Genomic DNA, 24,911 nt, shown 5'->3' with positions numbered 1-24,911 from the left:
ATATTTTGGGGGAATTCATTTGTTGATGGTACTGTATACAGTACATGGTCCAACAGCAGAACCTCAATTATTATTCCAAACGTTGAGTTAGCTAACCTAATTTCTCTATTTTCTTTCTGAATTAAAAGCTCTCATATTTCTCACTAGATTAAAATGTCATGACCTTCTGAAACTTCGCTTCAAACGCATGATCTTCAAATGGGATTTGAGAGCCAAATGGAGTGGAAAAAAAACATGTACTGTCATCCCTCTGAAAACCTTTCAGAGTTTGTGTGAGAGTGGTTGTGTGAGTGTGTGAGAAATTCTTCAATCCCTTATTTCCATGATTACATGTATTTTTTTGCAAATCTTATATACACACTACACTCTCATAACACATTATGGTAGCATAAGCCTGCTATCTCTACGGTAGCAGTTTATATCCCAAAATGTGCACAAAACCTGAGACCAGTGAGCGCGCGCACGTTTACTGAGGGCGGGAGGAAAGTATGACAGCTGGCTTCAGCGTCAACAGCGCTACAGTAGACGACAGAATGCTTGAGGTCGAAGCTGGATGAGGGCTGAAAAACAGGTAGCCTAGTTATTTAAATGAATATAAAGATAGGCCTACAACATTTCCAACGCCTTGTACTTCTGCTATCGCATCGTTCAAACGGTCGTTTTATGAAAAACAATTTGCACCACTTATTATTGTACACATTGAGATTAGAGGTGTCGCCACGCCATTGAGTTCCAGGTGACTTCCGAACGCTCCGCAAAATCGAGTAGAAGAGGATGTTTTTGAAATGATAAAAAAATCATGCATTTCCTCTGGGAATTCGGCCGAACTGTAACGTAGGGTTGAATTTTCATCGAAAATGTTTGTTTTCTGGTGGACATTTCAGTTACTTCACGGCACGGCACGTCCACGTGGATACATTGATTCTCTGCATGACATAATTTGACTTTATCGTTACATTGTAGCCTATCGGTGTTGACAGCGCGTAATACTCCGCTGTAGTTTGCGTTTATCTTCGCCACACTGCAACCTGGGGATATTTAAAATGTTCTTTACATTAGGCCTATTGCAATAGTTGAATTTGAACCACATTTCAACGTCAATATACTTAACAGCATGAATAGGTTAGTTGTTAGTATTTCCATTTATTGTTAACATTCTAAAGAAAACTGTTCTTATATAGAGAAACAAACTTGGTGATAACAAGAGGATTACTTCAACTTCAGGACAGTAGCCACTTCCTTCATCTGACAATTATCTTCTTTGGAATGTGGACCCAGTAAACATTTAACTGCACTTCCAGGTAAGAGTCAATATCACACTTTTTCTAATCACTATGCTAATTCAAAATCCTACCATATTGTACCTCAAATGAATCTGTTTACACTGTTGTAATTTTCTTTATCCATGGTATTCTGCACATGTCTCCTGTCATATGGAAAGAGGAGATACTGTATACAGACATAATATTAACATAATAACAACAATAACATGTCAGTAAGTCATTATTAAAGGTTAACCCTTAAGACCTAATATAAAGTACAATACATGGGCAACTTGTCAATGTGGTTACGTTTGCCATTTACTCAAAGACATGAGATTTTCTGAAATGCCCATAGTATCAAAACTTGAGTCAATGCAATGGCTCATATGGTTTTCTCCTGTCTCTCTTGACTGTTGTGTTTAGTCACTATTTTTGACTTGCACTGTTAGAGCTCAGAGCTTAAACATTTAACTGTACCTTGCAATTACATCTGCGACCCTGCGCACTTGACTATTAAACTCATCTAATATAATCTATTCAGACAGTCTGCTGGGTCTAGCCATGATACACAACTCACGTCGACCTACTATGCTCTCATCCGTCAACCGAGCATCCTATGGCCAATCTTAAAATCGCTCTCTCTCCCTACTGCTCTCCAGCCACGCAGAAGACGCACCATGTTTTATGCAGTGTTATAACCCTGGGGGTGTGACTCAAAACATCTCCTGGAAAAGTTACTTTACCATGAATGTTTATGTTATGCTTAGATATTTATGTAATAGTGCTATAAAAAGAACCGAGGGATTTATGTAATTTGTCAGTTCATTGATGGATAAATAAGAGTATTTCATTCAAGCTTTTGAATTAGTTTATATTGTGAGTTTCACTATTATAGGGTTATAAGTGTCTTGAATTTTGGTTCACATTTGTACAAGAGAGCACCTAATACACATCTACCAAGACCTGTTATTCTCGATTGACACTTGACACTGTCTGCCAAGTGAAATAGATAACCCAGAAAGTGCTAAGCTGCCTGTATCATAACCCCATATCTACTAGTGAGCTGGACATATATTGATGCTCTGGTGGATGTTTTCTTTTCCACTTCCACATATCTCCGTGTGTGTTCCCCTGGCACCTGTTTGTGTAGGGCCCATCCTGCTTCTGTGTTGGCTACGTTGTGTTTACGACCACACTACCCCACAACAGCTGACTGTCTCCACTGAGGGTCTGCCCATGTAGGACCCCCCCCAACCTGTAGTATCAGGGTCTCTCTCATTGGGTGTGTCTGTGTGTGTGTGTCGGTGTACAGTGCATTGCGAAAGTATTCGGCCCCCTTGAACTTTGCGACTTTTTGCCACATTTCAGGCTTCAAACAAAGATATGTTGTACAGTATCAGTCAAAAGTTTGGACACACCAATTCAAGGGTTTTTCTTTATATTTAATATTTTCTACATTGTAGAATAATAGTGAAGACATTGAACTATGAAGTAACACACATTGATTCATGTAGTAACCAAATAAGTGTGAAACAAATCAAAATATATTTGATTTAATATTCTTCATAGTAGCCACCCTTTGCCTTGATCACACCTTTCACACTCTTGGCATTCTCTAAACCAGCTTCATGAGATAGTCACTTGGAATGCATTTCAATTAACAGGTGTGGCTACTTTAACCAATTGTGGAATATCTTTCCTTCTTAATGCGTTTGTGCCAATCAGTTGTGTTGTGACAAGGTAGGTGTGGTATCCAGAAGATAGCCCTATTTGGTAAAGACCAAGTTCATATTATGGAAAGAGCAGCTCAAATAAGCATTGAGAAACGACAGTCCATCATTACTTTAAGACATTCCGGATTGACTGACCTCATTATACCTCATAATGTCAAAGCAAAAATGTTTTTTTGTTGTTGAAATTTTTGCAAATGTATCTATAAAAAAACGGATCATTTTTACTTAAGAATTCAGACCCTTTAATCAGTACTTTGTTGAAGCACCTTTGGCAGCGATTACAGCCTCGAGTCTTGGCTATGACTTTACAAGCTTGGAAACACCTGTATTTGAGGAGTTTCTCCCATTCCTCTCTGCAGATCTTCTCAAGCTCAGGTTGGATTTGGATTGTTGCTGCACAGTTATTTTCAGGTCTCTTCAGAGATTTTAGATCAGGTTCAAGTCTGGGCTCTGGCTGGGCTACATTGAGACTTGTCCCGAAGCCACTCCTGCGTTGTCTTAGCTGTGTGCTTAGGGTCATTGTCCTGTTGGAAGGTGAACTTCCGTCCCACTCCCAGGTCCTGAGTGCTCTGGAGAAGGTTTTCATGAAGGATCTCTCAGTACTTTGCTCCGTTCATCTTTGCCTTGATCCTGACTAGTCTCCCAGTCCCTACTGCTGAAAAACATCCCCACGGCATGATTCTGCCACCACCATGCTTCACCGTTGGGATGGTGAAAGGTTTCCTCCAGACGTGACGCTAGGCATTCAGGCCAAAGAGTTCAATATTGGTTTCATCAGACTAGAGAATCTTGTTTCTCATGGTCTGAGAGTCTTTCAGTGCCTTTTGGCAAACTCCAAGTGTTCTGTCATGTGCCTTTTAATGTCAGGTGTGTGCCTTTTCAAATCATGTCCAATCAATTCAATTTACCACAGGTGGACTCCAATCAAGTTGTAGAAACATATCAAGGATGATCAATGGAAACAGGATTCACCTGAGCTCAATTTTGAGTCTCATAGCAAAAGGTTTGTATACTAACAGTTGAAGTCGGAAGTTTACATACACCTTAGCCAAATACATGTCAACTCAGTTTTTCACAATTCCTGACATTTAATCCTAGTAATAAATCCCTGTTTTAGGTCAGTTAGGATCACCACTTTATTTTAAGAATGTGAAATGTTAGAATAATAGTAGAGAGAATGATGTATTTCATATTTTATTTATTTCATCACATTCCCAGTGTGTCAGAAGTTTACATACTCTCAATTAGTATTTGGTAGCATTGCCTTTAAATTGGGTCAAACATTTTGGGTAGCCTTCCACAAGCTTCCCACAATTCTTAGGGTGAATTTTGTCTCATTCCTGCTGATAGACCTGGTGTAACTGAGTCAGGTTTGTAGGCTTTCTTGCTCGCACACACTTTTCAGTTCTGCCCACACATTTTCTATAGGATTGAGGTCAGGGCTTTGTGATGGCCTCTCCAATGTCTTGACTTTGTTGTCCTTAAGCCATTTTGTCTCAACTTTGGAAGTATGTTTGTGGTCATTGCCCATTTGGAAGACCCATTTACGACCAAGCTTTAACTGATGTCTTGAGATGTTGCTTCAATATATCTACATATTCATTCCTCATGATGACTTCTATTTTGTGAAGTGCACCAGTCTCTCATGCAGCAAAGCACCCCACAACATGATGCTGCCACCCCAATGCTTCACAGTCGGGATGGTGTTCTTTGGGTGCAAGCTTGCCCCTTTTTCCTCCAACCATAATGATGGTAATTATGGCCAAAAGGTTCTATTTTTGTTTCATCAGAACAGAGGACATTTCTCCAAAAAGTACGATCTTTGTTCCCATGTGCAGTTGCAAACCATAGTCTGGCTTTTTTATGGCGGTTTTGGAGTAGTGGCTTCTTCCTTGCTGAGCAGCCTTTCAGGTTATGTCGATATAGGACTCGTTTTACTGTGGATGAAGATACTTTTGTACCTGTTTCCTCCAGCATCTTCACAAGATCCAAGGTCCCTTGCTGTTGTTCTGGGATTGATTTGCACTTTTTGCACCAAAGTACGTACATCTCTAGGAGACAGAATGCGTCTCCTTCCTGAGCGGTGTGGTCCCATGGTGTTTATACTTGCGTACTATTGTTTGTCCAGATAAACGTGGTACCTTCAGGCATTTGGAAATTGCTCCCAAGGAGGAACCATACTTGTGGAGGTCTACATATTTTTTCTGAGGTCTTGGCTGATTTCTTTTGATTTTCCGAAGATGGTAAGCAAAGGGGCACTGAGTTTGAAGGTAGGCCTTGAAATACATCCACAGGTACACCTCCAATTGACTCAAATGATGTCAATTAGCCTAGCAGAAGCTTCTAAAGCCATAACATAATTTTCTGGAAATTTCCAAGCTGTATAAAGGCACAGCCAACTTAGTCTATGTAAACTTCTGACCCACTGGAATTGGGATATAGTGAAATAATCTGTCTGTAAAAAATTGTTTGAAAAATGACCTTTGTCATGCACAAAGTAGATGTCCTAAACAACTTGCCAAAACTATAGTTGGTTGACAAGACATGTGGAGTGGTTGAAAAACAAGTTTTAATGACTCCAACCTAAGTGTATGTACACTTCTGACTGAAAGAAAGTAATTTCTGTTTTAAGTTTATTTTATCTTCATTTAACTGGGCAAGTCAGTTAAGAACAAATTCCTATCTACAATGACAGCCTAGGATCAGTGGGTTAACTGCCTTGTTCAGCGGCAGAATGACAGATTTTTACCTTGTCAACTCAGGATTTGATCCAGCAACCTTTTGGTTACTGGCCCAATGCTCTAACCACTAGCCTACCTGCCTCCCTCATCATGGGGCATTGTGTGTAGATTGCTGATGAATTGTAAAAAAAAAAAAAATCAATTTTAGAACAAGGCTGTAACGTAACTAAATGTGACTCGTTTCAGGAAAATAGACATATGTCGCAGTTCACTGCATCACAGGAGAGCCATTTGAATGTAAACTTTATTTATCAAAATGCTTTTTTTTTCATGAAAGCTAGGCCATATGCAATTCACATGAGTTCCACACGTTGGTATAGCCACAAAAGCAAGGATTATCTCTCTGAATGACTGTGTGACAATCCTGAATTACTGTGTGACATTCAGCTCCTTGTGACATGCCTATGATCAGGCATTGCAATGAACATTCCTCAACCAGAAGGCAAGAACAAAGACTTGTGATTCCAACTGAAGTGAATACATTCCACATCAAGTCATAAAGAATATGGCTATGTGTTCTAATACGCCAGAAGTACTGAGTACAGATTTGAAGCATACTTTAGAGTTGAAGTCATTATTGAATAGATAAGAGCATCTGAAGACAATAACTCAAATTGAATTACCAATGGAATTTCTCTTCTACCCTTTTATCAATGGCAAAAGGCATGTGTAACAATTGCTTAACACTAAGGGCTACTGTATGTTTAAGCTTAAACTCTATTGGACCAGTTAGGTTCTCTACTTGAGCAGTAGGGAGAAATGAACCGCACAACTGAATAATTTAGGAAAAGAATGCCGGCTTGATTTTTGAAAATAAAAATTATTTAAAAAAATGAATCACCTATATCATTTTGAAATTTGTACAATGAGCTCAATATGATTGAAATATATCAATAGTACAATAGACATAATGTAGATATCGGTCATATATCCTGTCTATAGTTTACTAGGGTGCACCCAACTCTATCTTAATCTGAGGGTCTCTCAGATTTCAATCTTCAAAGTTCAGTAGCAATACAATAAACATGAATCCACAGAGAAACACAAACTAATTCACAAATGCTGACTTATAAACCACTATGAGATGGAATCTAATGTGAGTGACTGTGCCTATCAAAAACACTGTAAGGTGTTTAAGTGTAGCATGTGCTTATTACAATCCCACTGCAATGTATGACGCAATGACGTCTTGCAAGAAAAATCCTACCACACCGTAGTATGGCAGTACAAATTCAGTGCTCTCCAAGGAAAAGAAGTCTTCGCATGCAAATCTTCTAATCGATGTCCTGGGTTCGGGCGGCTTGCCATCCTTGGTGGAACTGAATCCATACTCAAAAAACCTGATTTGTTTTACAAACAGGATCACACAATATATATATATACCATGTGTACCTTTCATATAACCATTAATATAGTGCTTAGCTTTAATCTCTTACAGGAATAAGAAAATAAAACTTAGTTAAAATTATTTACACTTTAACTACAGCACTAGGCTCACGTGGACTGAACAATTACTAGCCTGGGCAATGCAAAGGACTTTACACAATTACAGCACCAGGCTCTCCCTGACTAACCCGGGCAAATGAAAAGTACTAGTGTTTACACCTACACGTCATTTCTTATAAAGTAATCTAAAACATAAGTGTACCAAAATGGATTATGATACTAGTTGATCACATTTTATAAAAGTATGAAAACTAAAATAGTTTGCATGCACGATCACTAACATTTGTTATTTCAATTGATTGATAGCCGACCTAGCCTAAATATTAATGGCTTGTGCATATGCTTGGTTCAGTATGAACACGCACAAAACGCAAGCAATATCTTAGCTAGCCTAATCACTAGACGCTCGTTCTCCATACGAAAACACACCAAAATCCCGGTGTCAATCTTTCCCTCAATCCCTTCACAGCACGTTTGTATTTGTAAGTGAGTGTTAATGTCCAGTTCTCTCTTTTTAGTTACATTTTCTGCAACTTTCCAATGATTTTAAACATTGTCTTTCTTCAATGGAATGGCGGTAGCTCTTCAAGTTCCGTTCTAGCTCCTTTTCAGCATGTTGGCGCCAACTAGTGTATAATGTGAGGTTAGGAGAGGGACTAAGAGAATATTGAGTTTTGATTGGCTCAAAATAAACTGCTCCTCATGCGGCTTCTGACAGCTGATTTGTAATAGCTGTCAACTTAAACATATCAATAACAATATAGTATATTATGATTGGTTTTAGGAATCTCACAAGTAACGATAAGTATTCAACATTAGTTAACCTGCGTTACACATGTGAGCATAGAGATTATATTATTTTCTATGGGTGAGAGACGAGTATGGGCCAGGGAGAGTAGAGAAGGGTTTAGTATGTACTCCTGTTGCTTCATAAACTTTATTGACCAAACTGGGAGTGATTGACCCTGCTACAGGGCAATCATCAACCTCGCTCTACCCCGCAGCCAATCAGATGCCTGAAATTAAGCAAGTTGTCAAACGCACTGCAGTCTTCTAATGGTGGTTCATGTCAAGGTCATGTGAGCACTAACACATGCACATTGCACAGGACACCACTGATTCTCTGGCACGTCCCTGAGTGTTGGGAGTTTGAGAGAGTGCTGTTGTGAAATGTGATTATAATCATATAGCTGTTGAAATCTGAGCCATTTCAAATCACCTTTCCTGTATTAAAATCCTACCCTGACTCACACTGCAGCAGTGCACTTTGGCCATTACACAGAACCACACATCACATTGGGGAGTCATTATGTTTGTTAGGGACTGTCCGTTATTTATAATGAGGGATACCTGGAGAAAATCGGACCTCTCTGAAATAAAAATGGATGGCCCACCATTCAGTAATATGTAATTTGTCCTTCCATGAATGCAGTTTTAGAAACTAGTCTTTGTTTTGTAAGCTTTACATGGAAAAGCAGCCAGAAGTTTGTGGATTCGAAGACCACCACGGACAAGGTAAGGGGTGAAAAGATATCCATTATAATACAAGCATTGCATGAGTCTACAGTATCATCTTATTTGCGGTCCGAGAAAAAATAGCCTTTTATGAACACATTTCATACAATTCTACAGAATTTTACATCATTGTAGACAAGCAGAATCTTTTTTTAATACTACAACAGAGCATGACGACGAATGAGTGCATGTTGCTGCACCGGAGATGTTTTGGTTTCTATGCAGGCTATTGTTAAGAAAGAGGATAGTCTAAGGTTACAGTTGATAGACATCTTTTTCCCGAATAAAAAAAAAAGTTACAAGTGTATATAGGCTTAGCTGTTTGGAATAGTGCTAAATCATCGCTACAACTCCCATACGGGCTCGGGAGAGACGAAGGTTGAAAGTAATGCTTCCTGCGATACACAACCCAACCAAGCCGCACTGTCATGTTTTGTCATTGATTATCATGTCTTGTCCCTGTGCTTCCCTTCTATTCGTTTCCCTCTGCTGGTCTTATTAGGTTCTTTCCCTCTTTCTATCCCTCTCTCTCCCCCTCCCTCTCTCCCTCTCTCGCTCGCTCTCTCTATCGTTCCGTTCCTGCTCCCAGCTGTTCCTCATTCTCCTAACTACCTCATTTACTCTTTCACACCTGTCCCCTATTTTGCCCTCTGATTAGAGTCCCTATTTCTCCCTCTGTTTTCCGCTTCTGTCCTTGTCGGATCCTTGTTTGATGTTTGCTGTTCTGTGTCCTTGTTCCGCCCTGTCGTGTTTTTGCCTTCTTCAGATGCTGCGTGTGAGCAGGTGTCTATGTCAGCTACGGCCTGTGCCTTCCCGAAGCGACCTGCAGTCTGTGGTCGCGTCTCCAGTCGTTCCTCTCTACTGACGAGAGGATTTCAGTTTTCCTGTTTTGTATTTACCTAAGATAATATCCAGGAGTATCGTTTTTGTTTAAGACTGGAATAAAGACTCTGTTTCTGTTAAGTCGCTTTTGGGTCCTCATTCACCAGCATAACCGAAGGATCCGACCAAGAATGGACCCAGCGACTACGGATTCTCGCAACACTGCCGTCGAGATCCAGGGAGCAATGCTCGGCAGACACGAGCAGGAATTGTCTGCTGCTCGTCATGCCGTTGAGACCCTGGCCGCTCAGGTCTCCGACCTCTCAGGACAGTTTCAGAGTCTTCGTCTCGTGCCACCAGCTACTTCCTGGTCTTCCGAGTCTCCGGAACCTAGGGTTAATAACCCACCATGTTACTCTGGGCAGCCCACTGAGTGCCGCTCCTTTCTCACCCAGTGTGATATTGTGTTCTCTCTCCAGCCCAACACATACTCAAGAGAGAGAGCTCGGATCGCTTACGTCATATCACTCCTTACTGGCCGGGCTCGGGAGTGGGGCACAGCTATCTGGGAGGCAAGGGCTGAGTGTTCTAACGATTATCAGAACTTTAAAGAGGAGATGATATGGGTTTTTGATCGTTCAGTTTTTGGGAAGGAGGCTTCCAGGGCCCTGGCTTCCCTATGTCAATGTGATCGATCCATAACGGATTACTCTATAGAGTTTCGCACTCTTGCTGCCTCCAGTGACTGGAACGAGCCGGCGTTGCTCGCTCGTTTTCTGGAGGGACTCCACGCTGAGGTTAAAGATGAGATTCTCTCCCGGGAGGTTCCTTCCAGCGTGGACTCTTTGATTGCACTCGCCATCCGCATAGAACGACGGGTAGACCTTCGTCACCGAGCTCGGGGAAGAGAGCTCGCGTTAACAGTGTTCCCCCTCTCCGCATCTCAACCATCTCCTCCCACCGGCTCAGAGACTGAGCCCATGCAGCTGGGAGGTATTCGCATCTCGACTAAGGAGAGGGAACGGAAAATCACCAACCGCCTTTGCCTCTATTGCGGTTCTGCTGGACATTTTGTCATTTCATGTCCAGTAAAAGCCAGAGCTCATCAGTAAGCGGAGGGCTACTGGTGAGCGCTACTACTCAGGTCTCTCCATCAAGATCCTGTACTACCTTGTCGGTCCATCTACGCTGGACCGGTTCGGCTGCTTCCTGCAGTGCCTTGATAGACTCTGGGGCTGAGGGTTGTTTTATGGACGAAGCATGGGCTCGGAAACATGACATTCCTCTCAGACAGTTAGGGAAGCCCACGCCCATGTTCGCCTTAGATGGTAGTCTTCTCCCCAGTATCAGATGTGAGACACTACCTTTAACCCTCACAGTATCTGGTAACCACAGTGAGACCATTTCCTTTTTGATTTTTCGTTCACCTTTTACACCTGTTGTTTTGGGTCATCCCTGGCTAGTATGTCATAATCCTTCTATTAATTGGTCTAGTAATTCTATCCTATCCTGGAACATTTCTTGTCATGTGAAGTGTTTAATGTCTGCTATCCCTCCTGTTTCTTCTGTCCCCTCTTCTCAGGAGGAACCTGGTGATTTGACAGGAGTGCCGGAGGAATATCATGATCTGCGCACGGTCTTCAGTCGGTCCAGAGCCAACTCCCTTCCTCCTCACCGGTCGTATGATCGTTGTATTGATCTCCTTCCGGGGACCACTCCCCCTCTGGGTAGACTATACTCTCTGTCGGCTCCCGAACGTAAGGCTCTCGAGGATTATCTGTCTGTTTCTCTCGACGCCGGTACCGTGGTGCCTTCTTCCTCTCCCGCCGGAGCGGGGTTTTTTTTTTGTTAAGAAGAAGGACGGTACTCTGCGCCCCTGCGTGGATTATCAAGGGCTGAATGACATAACGGTTAAGAATCGTTATCCGCTTCCCCTTATGTCGTCAGCCTTCGAGATTCTGCAGGGAGCCAGGTTCTTTACTAAGTTGGACGTTCGTAACGCTTACCATCTTGTGCGCATCAGAGAGGGGGACGAGTGGAAAACGGCGTTTAACACTCCGTTAGGGCATTTTGAATACCGGATTCTGCCGTTCGGTCTCGCTAATGCTCCAGCTGTCTTTCAGGCATTAGTTAATGATGTACTGAGAGACATGCTGAACATCTTTGTTTTCGTTTACCTTGACGATATCCTGATTTTTTCACCGTCACTCGAGATTCATGTTCAGCACGTTCGACGTGTACTCCAGCGCCTTTTAGAGAATTGTCTCTACGTGAAGGCTGAGAAGTGCGCCTTTCATGTCTCCTCTGTCACATTTCTCGGTTCTGTTATTTCCGCTGAAGGCATTCAGATGGATCCCGCTAAGGTCCAGGCTGTCAGCGATTGGCCCGTTCCTAAGTCACGTGTCGAGTTGCAGCGCTTTCTCGGTTTCGCTAATTTCTATCGGCGTTTCATTCGTAATTTCGGTCAAGTGGCTGCCCCTCTCACAGCTCTTACTTCTGTCAAGACGTGCTTTAAGTGGTCCTGTTCCGCCCAGGGAGCTTTTGATCTCCTCAAGAAGCGTTTTACATCCGCTCCTATCCTTGTTACTCCTGACAGCACTAAACAATTCATTGTCGAGGTTGACGCTTCAGAGGTGGGCGTGGGAGCCATTCTGTCCCAGCGCTTCCATTCTGACGATAAGGTCCATCCTTGCGCTTATTTTTCTCATCGCCTGTCGCCATCGGAACGCAACTATGATGTGGGTAACCGCGAACTGCTCGCCATCCGCTTAGCCCTAGGCGAATGGCGACAGTGGTTGGAGGGGGCGACCGTCCCTTTTGTCGTTTGGACTGACCATAAGAACCTTGAGTACATCCGTTCTGCCAAACGACTTAATGCACGTCAAGCTCGTTGGGCGTTGTTTTTCGCTCGTTTCGAGTTCGTGATTTCTTATCGCCCGGGAAATAAGAACACCAAGCCTGATGCCTTATCCCGTCTCTTTAGTTCTTCTGTGGCTTCTACCGACCCCGAGGGGATTCTCCCTGAAGGGCGTGTTGTCGGGTTGACTGTCTGGGGAATTGAGAGACAGGTAAAGCAAGCACTCACTCACACTGCATCGCCGCGCGCTTGTCCTAGTAACCTTCTTTTCGTTCCTGTCTCTACTCGTCTGGCTGTTCTTCAGTGGGCTCACTCTGCCAAGTTAGCTGGCCACCCCGGCGTTCGGGGTACGCTTGCTTCTATTCGACAGCGGTTTTGGTGGCCTACTCAGTAGCGTGACACGCGCCGTTTCGTGGCTGCTTGTTCGGACTGCGCGCAGACTAAGTCAGGTAACTCTCCTCCTGCCGGTCGTCTGAGACCGCTTCCCATTCCTTCTCGACCATGGTCTCACATCACCTTAGACTTTATTACCGGTCTGCCTTCGTCTGCGGGGAAGACTGTGATTCTTACGGTTGTCGATAGGTTCTCTAAGGCGGCACATTTCATTCCCCTCGCTAAGCTTCCTTCCGCTAAGGAGACGGCACAAATCATCATTGAGAATGTGTTCAGAATTCATGGCCTCCCGTTAGACGCCGTTTCAGACAGAGGCCCGCAATTCACGTCACAGTTTTGGAGGGAGTTCTGTCATTTGATTGGTGCTTCCGTCAGTCTCTCTTCCGGATTTCATCCCCAGTCTAACGGTCAAGCAGAAAGGGCCAATCAGACGATTGGTCGCATATTACGCAGCCTTTCTTTTCGAAACCCTGCGTCTTGCGCAGAACAGCTCCCCTGGGCAGAATACGCTCACAACTCGCTTCCTTCGTCTGCTACCGGGCTATCTCCGTTTCAGAGTAGTCTTGGGTACCAGCCTCCTCTGTTCTCGTCCCAGCTCGCCGAGTCCAGCGTTCCCTCCGCTCAGGCTTTTGTCCAACGTTGTGAGCGCACCTGGAGGAGGGTCAGGTCTGCACTTTGCCGTTACAGGGCGCAGACTGTGAGAGCCGCCAATAAATGTAGGATTAAGAGTCCTAGGTATTGTCGCGGTCAGAGAGTGTGGCTTTCCACTCGTAACCTTCCCCTTACGACAGCTTCTCGCAAGTTGACTCCGCGGTTCATTGGTCCGTTCCGTGTCTCTCAGGTTGTCAATCCTGTCGCTGTGCGACTGCTTCTTCCGTGACATCTTCGTCGCGTCCACCCTGTCTTCCATGTCTCCTGTGTCAAGCCTTTTCTTCGCTCCCCCGTTCGTCTTCCCTCCCCCCCCCGTCCTTGTCGAGGGCGCACCTATTTACAAGGTACGGAAGATCATGGACATGCGTTCTCGGGGACGTGGTCACCAGTACTTAGTGGATTGGGAGGGTTACGGTCCTGAGGAGAGGAGTTGGGTTCCATCTCGGGACGTGCTGGACCGTTCGTTGATTGATGATTTCCTCCGTTGCCGCCAGGGTTCCTCCTCGAGTGCGCCAGGAGGCGCTCGGTGAGTGGGGGGGGTACTGTCATGTTTTGTCATTGATTATCATGTCTTGTCCCTGTGCTTCCCTTCTATTCGTTTCCCTCTGCTGGTTTTATTAGGTTCTTTCCCTCTTTCTATCCCTCTCTCTCCCCCTCCCTCTCTCCCTCTCTCGCTCTCTCTCTCTCTAGCGTTCCATTCCTGCTCCCAGCTGTTCCTCATTCTCCTAACTACCTCATTTACTCTTTCACACCTGTCCCCTATTTTGCCCTCTGATTAGAGTCCCTATTTCTCCCTCTGTTTTCCGCTTCTGTCCTTGTCGGATCCTTGTTTGATGTTTGCTGTTCTGTGTCCTTGTTCCGCCCTGTCGTGTTTTTGCCTTCTTCAGATGCTGCGTGTGAGCAGGTGTCTATGTCAGCTACGGCCTGTGCCTTCCCGAAGCGACCTGCAGTCTGTGGTCGCGTCTCCAGTCGTTCCTCTCTACTGACGAGAGGATTTCAGTTTTCCTGTTTTGTATTTACCTAAGATAATATCCAGGAGTATCGTTTTTGTTTAAGACTGGAATAAAGACTCTGTTAAGTCGCTTTTGGGTCCTCATTCACCAGCATAACACGCACTGCTTCTTAACTCTTGTAACTACCCATCCCGGATCCGGGAGCTTGTCATCAACTGACACTAATTAGCATAACGCAACAGACAAAAAATATTAGTAGAAAATATTAATATTCATGAAATCACAAGTGAAATATATTGAAACACAGCTTAGAATTTTGTTTATCACCCTGTAATCTCAGATTTTGAAAATATGCTTTACAGCCAAAGCAAGACAAGCATTTGTGTAAGTTTATCGATAGCCTAGCATAGCATTATGCCTAGCTAGCAGCAGGTAACCTGGTCACGAAAATCAGAAAAGCAATCAAATTAAATCGTTTACATTTGATGAGCTTCGGATGTTTTCACTTACAAGACTCCCAGCTAGATAGCATGTTCCTTTTTTCCAAAAATACTATTTTTGTAGCCGAAATAACTCCATTCGTTCTTCACGTTTGGCTGAGAATTTGACCGGAAATTGCGGTTAGCTCCATAATATCGACAGAAACATGGCAAACATGGTTTATTATCAATCCTCAAGGTGTTTTTCAAATATCTATTCGATAATATATAAACCGGGACAGGTGGCTTCTTAGTAGGAACGAGAGAAACAATGGCCGCATTTGTCTTTTATGCACAAAACACTCTGAGATACTCCAGCTTACCACTGACGCAATGTTGACGTTCAGGCTCATTTTTCAAAATAAAAGCCTGAAACTATGTATTGTGACACTAGACACATTTGAGAAGCCATAGAAAGGGGAATCTGGTTGATATCTCATTCACTGCTAAATAAGGACGCATAGGAACACAGAGCTTTCTAAATAAGAGTCCCTTCCTGATTGGATTTTTCTCAGGCTTTCGCCTGCAATATCAGTTCTGTTATACTCACATACAATATTTTTACAGTTTTAGAAACTTTAGAGTGTTTTCTATCCTAAGCTGTCAATTATATGCATATTCTAGCATCTTGTCTTGACAAAATAGCCCGATTACTTTGGGAACGTTCTTTTTCCAAAAATGAAAATAGTGCCCCCTAGATTCAACACAGCGCGCATCCAACCCGGAAGCCAGCTGCACCAATGTGTCGGAGGAAACACTGTGCATCTGGCATCTGTATGTACAACAGCTAGCAATATCTATACCACAATGCAGGTGTGAGCATACTAGGTATTCTATATTATTCTACAACATCAATCTAAATGAATATGGATTTTGTTTTGGTTGAATGTTCCAGGCAGGTTCCAGAATGTTGTTCAGCTGTTGAACCTCTTCTTGTGTTGAGTAATAGCAGGTTGTTTAGCTGTTGGGTTTGGGGGGGATGTAACTCTGGCTCCTTGTAGACAACCGTCTGGTCCTTTCTACACTCCACAGGCAGGTGGCAGGTGAACAAGGTGGGTGGACAAGCCTCTTCTGCACTTTCCTTACCACCCACTGCTTCGACCTCTTGCGGAAGATTTGTTTGTACTGCAAGTCTCCTGGAAAGACATGAAGAGTATGTGTAAAACATGAAGACTGATAATGAGGGTGTGTAACCATACAATAAACCACGCTCATATGTATGGGTCAACATTCATTGGGTCTACAGGCTATGTAATACTATAGCTGGTGTCATCGTCATCAGCAGTAGGATTAGTCTGTAGGACACAGTAGTCAGTGATTATCCAATATTTTACTACTTGTCCACCATCAATACACACTCAAACAACATACAATATCCACCCACTCCCCTCATGTCAATAGATCATGCATACTAACCTTCAAACACAATACCCACCCCCAACAGACACCAGTCAGTCACCCACACCATCCCCTCTTTACTAATCCCACCTTTTCTCCAATTTAGCCTCCATAAAACAGAAAACTACAGTAGACGTTGTAGTCTACTTATAAACCCAACTATAACAACAAGACACAAACCATGTTTATGCCTAGCTCCAGTATATTTATTTGCTCATCATGGAGTCATGGAAATATTTAATAGATCTTAGTAAGATTTTAGAAGGTGACTTACACTACTTCCTGGTGCTGAGCTTGATGTTGATGTCACATTAGCCTCTGCGGTAGTCAGTTAACTAAGGTAACCTAACAAAACTAACGTTAGCTTGAAAAGTTACAAATCACTTTGCCAGATAGCGGTTGCCTAATTACCTTGATATACTTTGGAATGTCTAGCCAGCATATTATGATAGCTACAGTGGTTCTTCCTACACCGCAGGACTTAGAGGTACCCAACGTCACGGCTTCATTGCTCCAGACCACCACAAGGGGTAGGTAGAGTGCTCATTATGCATTTGGGTCCCAAGGTTTTTATATGACCAATCATATCGAGTGGTTCCAATGACGAATTTAACATGGAGCCACCCATCCCTGGTGACTTTCTTCAGCAAAGATAGCTGACAAAACATTACGGGGAGGCAAATGTAAGTAGTTATAACATCATAACGAGTCAAGCAAAAAAATGTAAAATTGAGATGAATATGTTAGTTAGTTAATGTAGAGACAAACGATTGTGCATATGTTTTTGTCATAAAGTTTTTTTCTGTCATGTCCAATACCAGGTGTCTCAAACTCCATTCTGTGAATGATGCTGTGTCTGCATGTATGTATTACAATTATACACTTCAACAGTGTTTACCACTCCTGGGTCATCAATGATTTCACATTGTAACCATGCAATAGACTAGAAACATGATTTTATAATTCATATATACAGAATTAAAAAAGTACATCCTGCCAGCACGCCCACAAGCATGCTGAATGACCCTTGGAAGAGAGCGAGGAATGAGATGGGTAACAATCCAGGCTATTTGCTCTGAGACCTGCATAATAATGTAATGAAACAAGCAGGGAGCAAGTTTCGAACCCTCAACATTCTAGCCCAAAGTCCACCGTGCTATCGACTGTGCCCAAATGTATTAATTGGGGTTGGGGCCGATTGTGGCTAAAAACCCTTTATCTATTGGAATCTTTAACATGTGGAAAGGGGAAAACGTATTATAATTAGTTTCTCTCAAGCATAGCAGGATGGGCTATTAGCTGGAAAATGGACTATTCAAACTTTATTAAAAAATTGTTTAATAGCCAAGCTAGGTGTGCCCCCCCACCAACTTGAGCTTGGTGTGAACCCACACCCCCCTCCTAACTTGCAACAAATGATTTGTATCTATCTTTCCTCATCTACCTACACACTTATCTACATACACATGGTTAATGGAGTGCCAAAGTGCACAATTGGCCCAGTGGGTAGGCCTTCAATGGCCGGGGTAGGCTGGTGCTGAAAATATAGCTTGTTATGCAGGTGTTGCACACCAACAGTAATCTTCATTTTAATTTGACTTCACAAACAAGAGGGCTTAATTGGAGTCTATTTCTTTGGAGCCTAGACTTATATAAAATAACTTAACTGGCTGAGGTAGACTATGAGGCTTTATTAGGCCTACTTACAATTGCAACTGGTCAAAAATGTAGCATCCTACATAAAACAATAATTTAACGAAAAAACGTTTGGACACACCTACTCATTCCAGGGTTTTTCTTTAACTGTACTATTTTCTACTATTATTGTAGAATAATAGTGAAGACATCACAACTATGAAAAAACACTGGTCTCCCGCATGCCCTGCATTCTGTAGTACAGACTAGAGGTCGACCGATTTAATAGGAATGGCCGATTTAATTAGGGCCGATTTAAAGTTTTCATAACAATCAGTAATCTGCATTTTTGGATGCTGATTATGGCCGATTAATATTGCAACCCACGAAGAGACGTGGCAGGCTGACCACATGTTAAGCGAGTGTAGGCAGCACGGAGCCATGGTAAGTTTGCAATCTAGCATTAAACTTATCTTATAAAAAGCTATCTTGCACTTTTACTTCCTTCTCCAACACTGTGTGTTTGCATTATTTAAACCAAATTGAACATGCTTCATTATTTATTTGAGACTAAATTGATTTTATTTATGTATTATATTAAGTTAAAATGAAATTGTTTAGTGTTAATTCAGTATTGTTGTAATTGTCATTATTACAAATATATATACAAATTGGCCGATTAATCTGCATTTTTTGGGCCTCCAATAATCGGTATCAGCGTTGAAAAATCATAGTCGGTCGACCTCTAGCACAGACATGGCCTGCTCTCCCTTTATGTAAGGAATTAGGCACTTTCCCATGTCTACTAGAGTCTTGGTCAAAAGTTTTGAGAATGACACAAATATTAATTTTCAAAAAGTCTGCTGCCTCAGTTTGTATGGTGGCAATTTGCATATACTCCAGAATGTTATGAAGAGTGATCAGATGAATTGCAATTAATTGCAAAGTCCCTCATTGCCATGCAAATGAACTGAAACCCCCAAAAACATTTCCACTGCATTTCAGCCCTGCCACAAAAGGACCAGCTGACATCATGTCAGTGATTCTCTCGTTAACACAGGTATGAGTGTTGATGAGGACAAGGCTGGAGATCACTCTGTCATGCTGATTGAGTTCGAATAACAGATTGCAATCTTCAAAAGGAGAGTGGTGCATTGGAATCATTGTTCTTCCTCCTTCAACCATGGTTACCTACAAGGAAACACATGCCTTCATCATTGCTTTCCACAAAAAGGGCTTCACAGGCAAGCATATTGCTGCCAGTAATTGCACCTAAATCAAGCATTTATCAGATCATCAAGAACCTCAAGGAGAGCGGTTAAATTGTTGTGAAGAAGGCTTCAGGGCACCCAAGAAAGTCCAGCAAGCACCAGGACCATCTTCTAAAGTTGATTCAGCTGCAGGATCGGGGCACCACCAGTACAGAGCTTGCTCAGGAATGGCAGCAGGCAGGTGTGAGTGCATCTGCACGCACAGTGAGGCGCTAAGAAGGGCAACAAAGAAGCCACTTCTCTCCAGGAAAAACATCAGGGACAGACTGATATTCTGCAAAAGGTACAGGGATTGGACTGCTGAGGACTGGGGTAAAGTCAATCTCCTTCTGATTGTTTGCGGCATCCGTAAAAAAGCTTGTCCGCAGAAGACAAGGTGAGCGCTACCATCAGTCCTGTGTCATGCCAACAGTAAAGCATCCTGAGACCATTATATTTCAATTTTTCTATTTTGCCCACAACTTTTATCCAAGGGAGTGGGCTCACTCACAATTTTGCCTAAGAACACAGCCATGAATAAAGAATGGTACCAACACATCCTCCGAGAGCAACTTCTCCCAACCATCCAGGAACAGTTTGGTGATGAACAATGCCTTTTCCAGCATGATGGAGCACCTTGCCATAAGGCAAACGTGATAACTAAGTGGCTCGGAGAACAAAATGTCAATATTTTGGGTTTATGGCCAGGAAACTCCCCAGACATTAATCCCATTGAGAACTTGTTGTCAAGCCTCAAGAGGAGGATGGACAAACAAAACCCCACAAATTCTGACAAACTCCAAGTATTGATTATGCAAGAATGGGCTGCCATCAGTCAGGATGTGGCACAGAAGTTAATTGACAGCATGCCAGGGCGGATTGCATAGGTCTTGAAAAAGAAGGGTCAACACTGCAAATATTGACTCTTAGCAAGTGTGATGACGTGTATTCCGGCATACAGTTTGTGCGAAACAATCAATCAGACGTGTGATGAAGGAAACATACAGGAACTCAAATCCTTCTGTTCACCTGATTTAGAATTCCTCACAATCAAATGTAGACCGCATTATCTTCCAAGAGAATTCTCTTCGATTATAATCACAGCCGTATATATCCCCCCCAAGCAGACACATCGATGGCTCTGAACAAACTTTATTTAACTCTTTGCAAACTGGAAACCATTTATCCGGAGGCTGCATTCATTGTAGCTGGGGATTTTAACAAAGCTAATCTGAAAACAAGACTCCCTAAATTTTATCAGCATATCGATTGTGCAACCAGGGGTGGTAAAACCTTGGATCATTGTTACTCTAACTTCCGCGACGCATATAAGGCCCTGCCCCGCCCCCCTTTCGGAAAAGCTGACCACGACTCCATTTTGCTGATCCCTGCCTACAGGCAGAAGCTAAAACAAGAGGCTCCCACGCTGAGGTCTGTCCAACGCTGGTCAGACCAAGCTGACTCTACACTCCAAGACTGCTTCCATCCCGTGGACTGGGACATGTTTCGTATTGCGTCAGATGAAAATATTGACGAATACGCTGATTCGATGTGCGAGTTCATTAGAACGTGCGTCGAAGATGTCGTTCCCATAGCAACGATAAAAACATTCCCAAACCAGAAACCGTGGATTGATGGCAGCATTCGCGTGAAACTGAAAGCGCGAACCACTGCTTTTAATCAGGCCAAGGTGTCTGGTAACATGTCCGAATATAAACAATGCAGCTATTCCCTCCGCAAGGCTATTAAACAAGCTAAGCGTCAGTACAGAGACAAAGTGGAATCTCAATTCAATGGCTCAGACACAAGAGGCATGTGGCAGGGTCTACAGTCAATCACGGACTACAAGAAGAAACCCAGACGGCATCCCCAGCCGCGCCCTCAGAGCATGCGCAGACCAGCTGGCCGGTGTGTTTACGGACATATTCAATCAATCCCTATACCAGTCTGCTGTTCCCACATGCTTCAAGAGGGCCACCATTGTTCCTGTTCCCAAGAAAGCTAAGGTAACTGAGCTAAACGACTACCGCCCCGTAGCACTCACTTCCGTCATCATGAAGTGCTTTGAGAGACTAGTCAAGGACCATATCACCTCCACCCTACCTGACACCCTAGACCCACTCCAATTTGCTTACCGCCCAAATAGGTCCACAGACGATGCAATCTCAACCACACTGCACACTGCCCTAACCCACCTGGACAAGAGGAATACCTATGTGAGAATGCTGTTCATCGACTACAGCTCGGCATTCAACACCATAGTACCCTCCAAGCTCGTCATCAAGCTCGAGACCCTGGGTCTCGACCCTGCCCTGTGCAACTGGGTCCTGGACTTCCTGATGGGCCGCCCCCAGGTGGTGAGGGTAGGCAACAACATCTCCTCTCCGCTGATCCTCAACACGGGGGCCCCACAAGGGTGCGTTCTGAGCCCTCTCCTGTACTCCCTGTTCATTTTCTATTAAGGTATCTTTCCACCACTGCTGTGCATCTGTTGGGTTAGGGTCAAGAATATGATATATTACTGTTACAATGAAAGTATTGTCAGGAAACTAAAAATGTTGATCTATCTTACATAACTCCTATGTGCTTGGAATGGAATTCCTTGTGCAAGATAGCTCATTTTAGATGAGAGTAGCAAAAGTTAGCTACTAGTTATGTGGGCTCCCGAGTAGAGGCGTCATTGCAGTCCCTTGTTTGAATCCAGGCTGCATCACATTCGGCTGTGTTTCGGAGTCCCATAGGGTGGCACACAATTGGCCCAGCTTCGTCCATGTTTGGCCGGAGTAGGCCATCATTGTAAATAAAAATTTGTTCTTAATGTTCTTAACTGACTGGCCTAGTTAAATAAAGGTTACACATGTAAAAAATAAAAGACAACTTTCTCTTTTGCCCACAACTTTTGTCCTTTCTCAATGTTATGAATTTTAGTGATGTTACCAATTGTTGTTCCTGAGTGTATTTAGTTATTTGGTCCTCAAACTTGATCTCAAGTATGGCATTTCGAAAATGAGGCGTTTCCCGCGAACCTAAATATGCATCATCACACTCCCTCATCTAATTGGTCGGGTAGGCGGGCCTTGTGACTTTGTGGCTGTAGTAACTAGCGACGACATGAGCAGTTATATTTTTAAGAAAACATACTTCCTTCCAAAGTTTTTACGCTGCTGAGATGATGTATATAAAACGAGGCTTCATTGTATTACACACTGCAATGGATAGGTGTTCCCAATCAACAGCCCCGGCCTGCCATGCTTTTGCTGATGTAAACCTGTCATGTTTTGTCTTAGATTGTCTTGTCATTTTGGCTTTTCCCTCTGTTCATTTTCCCCCTGCTGGTCTTTTTAGGTTCGTTCCCCTTTTTCTCTCTCCCTTCCTCTCTCTCTTCTCTCTATCGTTCCGTTCCTGCTCCCAGCTGTTCCTATTCCCCTAATCTATCATTTAGTCTTCCCACACCTGTTCCCTATTCTTTTCCCTGATTAGAGTCCCTATTTCTCTCCTTGTTTTCCGTTCCTGCCCTGTCGGATCCTTGTCTATTGTTCACCGTGCTGTGTCTGTGTATCGCCCTGTCGTGTCGTGTTTCCCTCAGATGCTGCGTGGAGAGCAGGTGTCTGAGTCTGCTAGGTTCAAGTGCCTTCCCGAGGCAACCTGCAGTTCTTGATCGAGTCTCCAGTCTGTTCTCGTCATTACGAGTGGAATTATGTCTTATGTTTGTATAATTACTTTACTGGATTAAAGACTCTGTTTTCGCCAAGTCGCTTTTGGGTCCTCATTCACCCGCATGACAAAACCCTTTTGTGCTGCCTAACCAATGACTGTGCTGTGTATGGTGGCTCTTCAGGAGGAGTGTCAAGGGCTTCTGCCGAAAATAATTCATTATTTGTGAAATACTTGTGCGCCTACTGATGTCCTGTTCAGTTTGAGAGAAAGAGTGTGAAGATGAGAATGAGGACCGGAGGTAAACTTTCTACTGCTGTAATTTATTTTAAGAAAAACAATGTCAAGACCTAATGGGGCCAGGAGGTCTGATGTGTCTGTGTCCTCTACTTCCAGCCCCAAGGCCATCCCCTGCCAGGCCACAAAGACGAGCCCCAAGGCAGAGTCCAGACAGGGGCCGAGCCCCTCCCTCAGTGGGGGCCCCAAACCAGGCCAGAATGGAGCTACTGCTGGCTCAGGATGGTCAGACTCAGGGCTGGTGAGGCCACGGGCCAGCTCCAGCTCCCCTCGCAGCAGCTCTAGAGACAGCCTCTCCCAGTCCAGCGACAGCCTCAATTTCCTCATGCAGGATAGCATGGTGCGCTCCCAAAGTTTCACCCACTTCAAGCAGATTCCATCCCCGACCAACATGCCTATGGCATGCTCCTTTTCCTTTTAATCGGGCAGTGGAGCTGGCCAAGCCTCTGGCCAACACTCAGCTACATCCACCCAGGACAAACCATATCAAACCCCCCCAGATGTTGAATGGGAGGCTGGGCCATGGGGTGGGCCTCTGCCTGGGCACAGGGATTGGGACGGGCTGGGACTTGGGCTGTGGAAGCTTCAGTGTCCTAGGAACCCCTCTTCAGCCTACTCCCCCTCCATAGCCCCTAGTGCCCTGAAAAAGCATCTCCTCCCCAACTGTGTTCTTAACAAGCCCTCTGCTTTGGGCTATGGACTGATGCGGTCAGGCCAGACCAAACAGCAGAAACCACTGTTTACAGGAAGGTTGACGGGGGAGGTAAGGGCTGGAGGAGTGGGGGGCAGGGATACGGCAGAGTCGCCCTCACCCTCACCCCAGATCCCCTCAGTGACAGTAACAGGACCTCAGGGGGGCTGCTCAGGGGGACACGGGAGGGGCTAGAGGACATGTCTCTTTCCTCAGCCTCATCGCTCTCTCGAGGAGACACCAGCTGCGGTCATCCCCCTCTTCAAAGGGGGGGACACTCTTGACCCAAACTGCTACAGACCTATATCTATCCTACCATGCCTTTCTAAGGTCTTCGAAAGCCAAGTCAACAAACAGATTACCAACCATTTCGAATGTCACCATACCTTCTCTGCTATGCAATCTGGTTTCAGAGCTGGTCATGGGTGCACCTCAGCCACGCTCAAGGTCCTAAACGATATCTCAACCGCTATCGATAAGAAACATTACTGTGCAGCCGTATTCATTGATCTGGCCAAGGCTTTCGACTCTGTCAATCACCACATCCTCATCGGCAGACTCGACAGCCTTGGTTTCTCAAATGATTGCCCCGCCTTGTTCACCAACTACTTCTCTGATAGAGTTCAGTGTGTCAAATCGGAGGGTCTGCTGTCCGGACCTCTGGAAGTCTCTATGGGGGTGCCACAGGGTTCAATTCTTGGACCGACTCTCTTCTCTATATACATCAATGAGGTCGCTCTTGCTGCTGGTGAGTCTCTGATCCACCTCTACGCAGACAACACCATTCTGTATACTTCCGGCCCTTCTTTGTCATGTTTGTCATTTATTATCATGTCTTGTCCCTGTGCTCCCCATTCTGTTCGTTTCCCTCTGCTGGTCTTATTGGGTTCTTTCCCTCTTTCTATCCCTCTCTCTCCCCCTCCCCCCTCTCACTCTCTCGCTCTCTCTTCTCTCTATCGTTCCGTTCCTGCTCCCAGCTGTTCCTATTCCCCTAATCATCATTTAGTCTTCCCACACCTGTTCCCGATCCTTTCCCCTGATTAGAGTCCCTATTTATTCCTTTGTGTTCCGTTCCTGTCCCGTCGGTTCCTTGTTTAGTATTCACCGTGCTGTGATTGTGTTTCGCCCTGTCCT

At 44.0% G+C, this 24,911-nt stretch overlaps 1 protein-coding gene across 1 annotated transcript in view; it reads left to right on the top strand.

The window, feature by feature from the left end:
• Nucleotides 1–476: 476 nt before the first annotated feature.
• The window catches only part of LOC124038282, a 139,715-nt gene continuing 115,280 nt past the window's right edge, over nt 477–24,911 (top strand). The window contains exons 1-2 of the mRNA XM_046353946.1: nt 477–571; nt 1,182–1,301. The gene's annotated coding sequence lies outside the window, so the exon portion shown is untranslated. The remainder of the gene's footprint in view (nt 572–1,181; nt 1,302–24,911) is intronic.

Source organism: Oncorhynchus gorbuscha, linkage group LG06, assembly GCF_021184085.1.
Source record: "Oncorhynchus gorbuscha isolate QuinsamMale2020 ecotype Even-year linkage group LG06, OgorEven_v1.0, whole genome shotgun sequence".
NCBI classification, from domain to species: Eukaryota; Metazoa; Chordata; class Actinopteri; order Salmoniformes; family Salmonidae; genus Oncorhynchus; species Oncorhynchus gorbuscha.
This window is presented reverse-complemented; position numbering and strand designations above follow the sequence as displayed.